The sequence below is a fragment of the Solanum tuberosum genome, unplaced genomic scaffold, assembly GCF_000226075.1.
Source record: "Solanum tuberosum cultivar DM 1-3 516 R44 unplaced genomic scaffold, SolTub_3.0 scf00012, whole genome shotgun sequence".
NCBI classification, from domain to species: Eukaryota; Viridiplantae; Streptophyta; class Magnoliopsida; order Solanales; family Solanaceae; genus Solanum; species Solanum tuberosum.
The window spans coordinates 2520911-2531379 of NW_006238937.1; the positions used below are offsets into that span (position 1 = coordinate 2520911).

The window sequence follows — 10469 nt, forward strand, 5'->3', positions numbered from 1 at the left end:
CCCACGTTGGCTACATGGTTTATGGAGACTTGAGTTATTATGAACTCGTCCCCATATCGATGCTCAATACTACTTCAAAAATATACTCAGCTTATATGTTTAGAAACATAACTCTTTCTCAGTGGTTTGAGATTATTACTCAAAAACTTATCTCTTAAGGGAGATGGAACTCAAAACTACTCACGAAAACTCATTTGGAAATCGATGTTTCCTCTCATCTTAAATGTGAAAATATTTACTCTTTGGGAATACATAGTCTCCATATAACATTTTAAAGAAAATGAACTCGGCTCTACTCTTTCTCAATCTTAATGCTTAAATCTTAAAAAAAGTTTAAAAGATTTGTAAAATACTTCTTAAAAATGACTCAAAGAGCCCTCAAGACTTGACTCTCAACTCTACCTTGAATTTGATTTATGAATTCAAGGTTGTGATTTGTGATAGGAAAGGTCTCGTGATGTTTAAGAGTGTTTTTAGATAGTTAAACATGAGAAAAGATCAATAAATCACTGTCAGGAAGCAAGTCCGCAACGCGGAGATGCATTTTAATATTTGGTCGCGAAATAAATTTTGAGGCAAAGGGGTCTGGGACCTCTCCGTGAAGCAGAGAGAAAAGTTCCCTTTCTGAGGAATAGGTCTGCGTTGTACCTAGTTTCTGTCTGACTTTTTCCTTCTTCATTTTCTAAGCCCAATTCACCTAAATTGGATTCTTTTTCTCAATTCATCTTTAGATTCAGATACCCAGTACATGTACACAATAATGTACTCCTAAATGACTCTATAATCGACATGATTCCATCAAGAACTCAACAATCCCATCAAATCTCAAGCACGAAAGCCAATTTCAAGAACACAATTCAAGATCATCAAACTTTCAGCTTTCTAGAACGAATTTCGCTGAACTAAACATGATTGGCGCGTGCATGAACAAACACAACACTATGAAAGTCTCACATACCTCTTTAGGGATCAACCCTTGGCGAAACGAGAAATCTTCAAGAGCGCCTTGACTTTTCTCCTCTTTTCTCTTCTCTCAAAGCCCTAGCGTAATTCTTTATTGCGTAAACTGAACTAACTCATTTTAGACCCCAAATAATTAACTAAAAACGAAATAAATTAATTGGGTAATGAAAAGACCAAAATACCCCTCTAAAAGTCGGTGGACTTTCCGTATCCGGACAGCCCGACTTCAAACGGGCATATCTCCCTCATACGAACTCAAAAATTAGAAAACTCGGTGGCATTGGAAAGATAATTTAAAGACCTTTAATTTTTTACCTAGTATCCTAACAAACTCATCATGTACCAGGAGTTATGGTCATTTAAATTGAACCCAAAATTCATACTTAACATACTTGCCAAATTTCAGATTTTTTATTCTTTCCAAAAATGGTTCTTTCTAATTCCAGCTCTTTCAAATAGCGGGGTGTTACAATATCTCCCCCTTGGGAACATTGTCCCTCGAATTAGATTACTCTTAGTAGGCTAAGGGTGTAACATCTAACATCCAGCTCAAACACCCAACAAGCAAAATGTAAACACAACAAGTCAACTTAAAGTAAATGCCAAGAAAAAGATTAGTACCTTAATTTAGAATTTCCCTGGACTCGAAGAGATGTGGGTACCTCTTCTTCATGTCCTCCTCAGCTTCCCAAATAGCTTCCCCAACAAACTGATTTCTCCATAGAACTTTGATTGATGCTACTTCCTTGGTCCTCAGCTTGCGAACTTGACGATCTAGAATCTGAACAGGAATCTCCTTATAAGATAAGTTATCCTTAATACCAATATCTTCAGTAGGTATGACAAGTGAAGGATCGCAGATGCACTTCTTCAACATGGAAATATGAAATACCAAACAGACCGCTGCTAATTTTTGCGGTAGCTCCCACTCATAAGCCACATTACCGATCCTCTTTGATATTCTGTAAGGACTAATATACTAGGGACTGAGCTTCCCTTTCTTACCAAATCTCATAACACCCTTCATGAGTGAAACCTTCAAGTATACCCAATCATCTACTTCAAACACTAAGTCCCTTCTCCTAACATCAGTGTAGGATTTTTGACGTGTTTTAAACATCTCTTGAATAACTCTCACTTTATCCGTAGCTTAATAAACTAAGACTGGTCCTATCAACCCAGCTTCACCAACCTCAAACCATCCAATAGGAGATCTGTATCTTCTCCCATAAAGGGCCTCCTCATATGGAGCCTTTTTTATGCTAGAGTGGTAACTATTGTTATCGGCAAACTCAATGAGAGGTAAGTGATAACACCAATTACCTTTAAAATCAATCACACAAGCCCTCAACATATCTTCTAAAGTCTGAATAGTGTGCTCTGCTTGACCATCAGTCCGAGGATAAAAAGTCGTACTCAAATTCACTTTCGAACCCAAACCTTTCTGGAATGACTTCCAAAATTGTGAAGTAAATTGTGCACATCTATCTGAAATAATGGACACTGGAACTCCATGAAGTTTGATTGTCTCTTGAATATATAACTTGGCATAATCCTCTGTTGAATGGGCCGTCTTTATCAGCAAAAAATGGGTTGATTTAGTCATTCGATCTACAATCACCCAAATCGAATCATGCTGCCTGCGAGATCGCGGGAAACCAACAACAAAGTCCAAATTGATCATCTCCCACTTCCATTCTGGAATATCTATATTCAGAGCCATACCATCGGGCCTCTGGTGCTCTACCTTCACTAGTTGACAATTCGGACACTTAGCAACAAACTATGCAATGTCCTTCTTCATTCTACTCCACCAATAAACCTCTCTCAAGTCACGATACATCTTTGTGGAACCCGGATGGATAGATTATCTGGAGCTATGAGCTTCCTCCATGATCCTCTCTTGAAGTTCATCCACCCTTGGCACACACAACCTACCTTGATATCTCAACACACCATCTCCCCCTTGTTCAAAAGCCATCACTTTTTGCTTATGAACATTTTCCTTCAATTCAAGAAACATAGGATCTTGGTCTTGCTTCTCTTTAACTTCAGACATTACTCCTCCTTCATTGGAATCCATTAATCGAACTGCTAATCGTTCAAGTCTATGCACATCTTTTGCTAACTCTTTCTTGTCCTCCTCAAAATGGGTAGTACTACCCATAAACAATCTACTCAAGGCATCAGCAACAACATTAGCTTACCTGGGTGATAGAGAATACTCATATCATAATCCTTGAGTAACTCTAACCACCTTCTCTGTCAGAGATTAATCTCTTTCTGACTAAACACATACTGAAGACTCTTGTGATCGGTGAACACATCTACATGAACACAATAAAGATAATGACGCCATATTTTCAAAGCAAATACTACGACAACCAACTCTAGATCATGGGTAGGGTAATTCTTCTCGTGAACCTAAAGATGTTTGGAGGCATAAGTTATAACCTTGCCATTCTGCATTAACACACAACCCAAACCGACACTAGAGGCATCAGAATAAACCACAAAGCATTGTGTACCCTCTGGTAAGGTCAATAATGGGGCACTAGTCAACCATTTTTTCAATTCTCAAAAGCTTTTCTCACAAGCTTCAGAACATTGGAACTTAACTGTTTTCTGAGTCAACTTAGTCAGAGGAGATGAAATAGATGAGAACCCCTCAACTAACCCTCTATAATAGCCAGCCAATCCCAAGAAACTTTTAATATCAGTTGGAGACGTGGCTCTAGGCCAATTTTGCACTGCCTCTATCTTTTGAGTGTCAACTCGAATCCCATAACCGGAAACAATATTGCATAAGAATGCCACAGACTCAAGCCAAAACTCACACTTAGAAAACTTAGCATATAACTCCTTATCTCTGAAAGTTTGGAGAACTATTCTGAGATGACTAGCATGATCTTCCTCATTCGTTGAATAGATTAGAATGTCATCAATGAATACGATAACAAACATATCTAAATATGGCTTGAATAATATGTTCATAAGGTCCATGAATGTTGCAGGAGCATTAGTCAAACCAAAGGACATGACTAGAAACTCATAATAACCATAACGGGTCCTGAAAGATGTCTTAGGGATATCACTTTCTCTTACTCTCAACTGATGATAGCCAGATCTGAGATCTATTTTCGAAAAACAAGTGGCACCCTAAAGTTTATTGAAGAGATCATCAATTCTCGGAAGAGGATACTTATTCTTGATAGTAACCATGTTCAACTGATAGTAATCTATGCACATTCTAAAAGAACCATCTTTATTTCTCTTAAATAAGACCGGAGAGCCCCAAGGTGAGACACTTGGTTGTATAAAACATTTCTCAAGGAGATCTTTCAACTGCTCTTTAAACTCTTTCAACTCTGTTTCTATATGGAGGAATGGATATAGGACGAGTATTGGGAAGAATATCTATACCAAAGTATATTTCTCACTCAGGAGGAACTCCGGGAAGATCAACTGGAAAGACTTCTGGAAAGTCACTCACAACTAGAATTAACTGAATAAGAGGTGTCTCAACGCTAGAATCATTAACTCAGACTAAGTGATAGAAACAACCCTTGGAGACTAACTTTCTCGCCTTATGGTACGAAATAAAATGACCCTTAGGCATTACTGAACTACTCCTCCAATCAACAACTGGCTCATTAGGAAACTGAAACTTAACAACTCGAGTTCTACAATCGACTGAGACATAACAGGCATAAAGTCAGTCCATACCTATAATGACATCAAAATCTACCATGTCTAACTCAACTAAGTCATCTATGGTGCTCTTGTGATTGACGGAAATTGCACAATCACGATAGACTCTCACAACTAGAATAGACTCACCAACAGGTGTGGAAACACTGAAAGGCTCAAAAAGTTTCTCAGGAAGAATATCAAAATTCATTGCAACATAAGGAGTCACAAAAGATAGACTCGCTCCTGGATCTAGCAAACCATAAACATCAAAAGTAAAGACTTTGATCATACCAGTGACAACATCTGGAGAATTCTCCTGCTCTTGGCGACTAGTGAGAGCATATAGATGATTTGTCCCTCGGCCAGTCCCTGAAGTAGCTCCTCTAAGTGGAGCTCTGTCTGGTTGAGGAACTGAAGAAGATTAAGCTCTATTGCCCCTATTCCCATTACCTTGCCTGTTCTTAGGGTACTCTTTCATGAAGTGACCCTCTTGACCACACTTCAAACAACCAGTGGAGCCATCGCGCAAAGTACCTGGTGGTTCCTACCACAGTTAGCACATATAGGATCTCAATTACCTCTTTGTGCCACACTACCTTGAGACTGTGCAGGTCTAACTCTGAAATTCTGCGAAATTTGGTTATTGAACTCACTTATGTTCTTTGGTGTAGGTGCACTAGCAGATGATGGACCAGGTCCCTTATGTTAATTTTGGAAAGAAGACCGGTTCACATTACTCTTTTGTTGCCTGGACTCATTTCCTGTCTTAGATTTCTAGTTTCTAAATTCTTCTCTATCCCTCAGCTTGTCCTCCTCAACTTGCTGCACATGGATCATCAGGCTTGCAATGTCTATATCTCATATCAACATAGTTGCCTTGCCTTCCTTACTTGAAAGACGAGACATCCCAGCAACGAACAAACTCATCCTTCTTCTCATGTCAACAACCATCTCTGAAGCATAGCGGGAAAATTGGGTGAACTTCAGACTATACTCATGAACACTCATTGATTCCTGCTTAAGAGTGAGGAATTGTAATACCTTTGCTTCTCTCAGTTCCCAGGGAAAGAAACGCCCCAAGAAAGCACTCCTGAACACAACCCGGCTTAAAATTGGTGCACCCTCAGATCTACCCTTCTTTCATTGGTCAAACTAAATTCTAGCAACACTCTTCAGTTGATATGCAGCTAGTTCCACTCGCTCAGCATCAGCAACACGTATAACTTCAAACACTTTTTGTAGTTCCTCTACAAAGTTTTCAAGATCCTGAGTGACACTTGAACCAGTGAAGCTTGGAGGATTCATCCTTAAGAACTCATGGATCCTAGAAGTATCGGCCACTTCCTATCGATTCTCTCTCTGTCCAACTTGATTGGTCACAGCTTGACTCAATATCTCGATAGCTTCTCGTAACTCAGCATTGGTGACCTCTCATTGGGGTTGCACTTCAGGTGCATTGGATACCCCTTGTTCCTCGACATTCCTCCTAGCAGGACGACCTCTAACAGCTCTTCGTGGAGACATGATCTGAAAGACTCGCGCAAGCACGAATTAATAGAAACTTTTTAGAGATAAACTTTATCGCACGAGATAAATATGAAAGAAGTGAGAAGTTTCTAACTGTTGCAGCCTCCTAATTAAAGATGTGGCATGCTTCACACCGATAACAAGGACTCTACAAACACGACTTCATAGACTCCCTAGGACTCTTGAACTCTATGCTCTGATACCAAGTTTGTCACGCCCCGAGCCTGCACCCTGAGAGGGACTGGCACTCGAGAACCATTGCTGGCCCCAAGCAAACCCTTGGCTTGGCTAGACTCTCAGCGAAATACTTTAAGCATTAATAAAAGGAGACAAATGCAACATTACTCAACTGTCTCAAAATAACTTAGAATGTCTTAAAAAATAAACATTCAACTAGCCAAAGTGGCAACTCAAGTCTTATAACAAAACAATTGAAATGCAAAGACTAAAGAACTATAGCTATCTGTATATGAAACCTTTAATACTATGAGAGATGTCGGGACAAGACCCTCAATCATCCTAACAACTGAAATGATAAAGCAATAATAAAGGGATCCTCCAGAAAGCAAGAAGGCTCACCAAATGACTCTGAAATGCTCAACTAGATCAACGAAGAGCTGGATGTTGATCCTAGTTACATGTTTCTACATCACAAAATGATGCAAACAAAGTGGCATCAGTACATTGAATGTACAAGCATGCGAGGGGAATTCTAATAAAACGTAAACTTGACTGGAATATGAAAGAAATACTTACCTCAGCTTTACTCAACTCAGGGATGCTCAACTTAATGCAGAAATAAACAATAGTAAATATACAGTTTATATAAAGCATTTAAATCGTAAGTAGAAACTCAATTTATATATATAATAAAGTAATATAATTATGTGGGAATTTCTCTACCGACAACCATAACTATGAGCTATGTGATGATACTACGTGCCGCCTATGCTGCCAGAACTGCCAAAGCGTCTCGGTGCTCAATACTATTCCCAAAATATACTCAGCTCATATGTTTAAAAACATAATCTTTCTCACTGGTTTTAGATTATTACTCAAAAACTTATCTCTTAAGAGAGATGGAACTCAAAACTACTCATGAAAACTCATTTGAAAATCAGTGTTTCCTCTCATCTTAAATGTGAAAATATTTACTCTTTGGGAATACATAGTCCCCATATAACATTTTAAAGAAAATGAACTCAGCTCTACTCTTTCTCAATCTCAATGCTTAAGTCTTAAAACAAATTTAAAAGATTTGTAAAAGTCTTCATAAATATGACACGAATTACCCTCAAGAATTGACTCTCAACTCTACCTTGAATTTGATTTATGAATTTAAGGTTATGATTTGTGATAGGAAAGGTCTTGTGATGTTTAGGAGTACTTTTAGATAGTTAAACATGATAAAAGATCAAGAAATCACTGTCTGGAAGCAAGTTCGCGACGCGAAGATGCATTAGAATATCTGGTCGCAAAATAAATTTTGAGGCATAGGGGTCCAGGACCTCTCTGCGACGTAGAGAGAAAAGTTCCCTTTCTGAGGAACAGGTCTGCGTCACGGACCTGTTACACAGTTTGTGCCCGACTTTTTCCTTCTTCATTTTCTAACCCCAATTCACCTGAATTCGATTCTTTTTCGCAATTCCTCTTTAGTTTTAGATACCCAGTACATGTACACAAGAATCTACTCCTAAATGACTCTATAATCGACACAATTCCATCAAGAACTCAACAATCCCATCAAATCTCATGAACGAAAACCAATTTTAGGAACACAATTCAAGATCATCAAACTTTCAACTTTCTAGAACGAATTTTGCTAAACTAAACATGATTGGCATATGCGTGAATGAACTCAATGCTATGAAAGTCTCACATACCTCTTTAGGGATCAACCCTTGGTGAAAAGACTTCAATTCCGCAAGAAATCTCCAAGAACGCCTTGACTTTTCTCCTCTTTTCTCCCCTTTTCTCTTCTCTTAAAGACCTAGCATAATTATTAATTGCTTAAACAAAACTAACTCAGTTTAGACCCCAAATAAATTACTAAAAATGAAATAAATTAATTGGGTAATGAAAAGACCAAAATACCCCTTTAAAATCTGGTTGACTTTTCTTATACAGACAGCCTGACTTCAAATGGACATATCTCCCTCGTACGAACTCAAAAATCAGTAAACTTTGTGGCGTTGGAAAGATAATTCAAAGAAATTTAATTTGATACCTTGTAACTCACCTAACTCATCCTGGACCAGGAGTTATGGTCGTTTAAAGTTAACCCAAAACTCATACTTAACATACTTGCCAAATTTCAGATTTTTTATTCTTTCCAAAAATGGTTCTTTCTAATTCCAACTCTTTCAAATAGAGGGGTGTTACGGTTAGAGATAAATATAAATAGAAGCAGCTAAAGATTGATTCATTGAAAGATTTTGCCTTAGCAAAAAATTCAAAAAGTCATTCTTTGGATATGACATTAAACACTCCCTTAAGAGGAAATAGAGTGAATGCAAGAATCCTAAGACACAACCTCCCACAGCTATTATTGAAGTGATATGTGATAACAACGCTGTAAAAAAGAAGAAAAAAAGCAACGTCTCCAAGTCTGTGGGAAAAGACTTCAGCAGAAGCAGAGCTAGTGAAGGGACTGATGGAAAAACGAGAGCGAGTTAGCCAAGATCTAGATTACACTGTCTCTCAGCATAGTGCAGATGCTGATCAAGATTCTTCAAAAAGGGAAAATTACACTGTGTCTCAGAGGAAAATTTGTGAGCATTGTGGTCATGCCAGCAGCTTTACTGGAAGGTTTTCTTCGGAGCTACCTTGGAAAGAGACACTATATTTACGATACTCTGCTAAAGAAGACTCATCTCACATAGTTGAAGAGTATTTTCAAAGGACATTAGTGAAAGTTTTAACAATCTCAGGTAAGGACAATTGACTATCTTAGTACTCATCTCTATCAATTTGTTTGTCGTTCTTTTCTTTTTGGTATGTCTCAAAAACATATTTTTTTTGTTTTTTGGCATGACATGTTTAAGACCACTAAATTAAATGATATTCTTGTACATTTTACATATTTTTTGTCTAAGACTATTGGATTCAAAAGTCTTTCTTTACTTTCTTAAACTTCATGTCAAATCAAAATCAAACAAACAAATTAAAATAAAAATAGTATCTATTTTTCTTTTTTTTTGATTATGTAAATGAATTAACCTTTTTTGCCTTTAATTACACAGGAATGTTTATCAATAATATTGCAATTCCATTAGCACACTTTCTCTTAGGATCATGGAACTCTTAGGGATGAGCCTAGGTGTACAGAAAAGCCACTTTAAAGAGTTTTTCGAAGATAATGAATTCATAGTGGCACTCAACTACTATCCCCGTGCCAGAAACTAGAGCTCAACTTAGGAATAGGGCTATGATACAACATCATTAACCGTTCTCCATCAAGATTGTATTAGCGGACTTTAGGTTTTTGTGGACAACTGATGGTACTCCATCCGTCCAAATTTCAATGTTTTGTGGTTAACATAGGTGACACATTTATGGTTAGCAAATTTACACACCAGAACTATATAATAAACTAATGTATTATGTATTACATACAAGTAATATAAACAGTGTCAATTAGACAAACAATACATTTTTAGGTGATAAATATTATAAGATCTATTCACATGACGCGCAGTGAGATACATCATGAATTATTAGACGTACAACATGATACATATTTGATATTTGGCCTTTTGTTGGCGCTATCGAATGGTAGATACAAAAGTTGCTTGCATAGAGCAATGGTTAAAAATAAGATTTCTAGAAAATTACTTGTTTTTTTTTGTTTGTCCAGACAAAGATAAGATGGTGAGTCCACCGACTGAATTGTTGGACTACAACAATCCTCGACTATATCCCAGCTTCACATGGCCTGCTCTTCTTGAGCTTACTCAAAAGCATCACAGAGCTGATACAAACACTCTTCAAGCTTTCTCGATGTGGGTTCAAGACAATAATGCAGAAGCTTAATAGCTATACATATGATGTTCAAGATTGAAGGCCTTGAAATCTTTTGTATATATATTGAATTAAAAATTAATTCACAAGAAATGGAACATTACAATATGTTGAATTATTTATCCTACTATATATTACATTTAAGTGAGTGAAGCCGGATAAAATACATTTGCTTCATCGTTTTCTATCCAATATATGTTATAGTTAATCAATAAAATAAAGTGATTAATTTTTAAATCAATTAATTTTTTCATTAGCTGAATTTA

General features: G+C 37.3%; 1 pseudogene; it reads left to right on the forward strand.

Annotated features, from left to right (window-relative positions):
• Positions 1-8836: 8836 nt before the first annotated feature.
• Positions 8837-10215, forward strand: LOC102584215 (gibberellin 20 oxidase 2-like; annotated as a pseudogene).
• Positions 10216-10469: the final 254 nt, after the last annotated feature.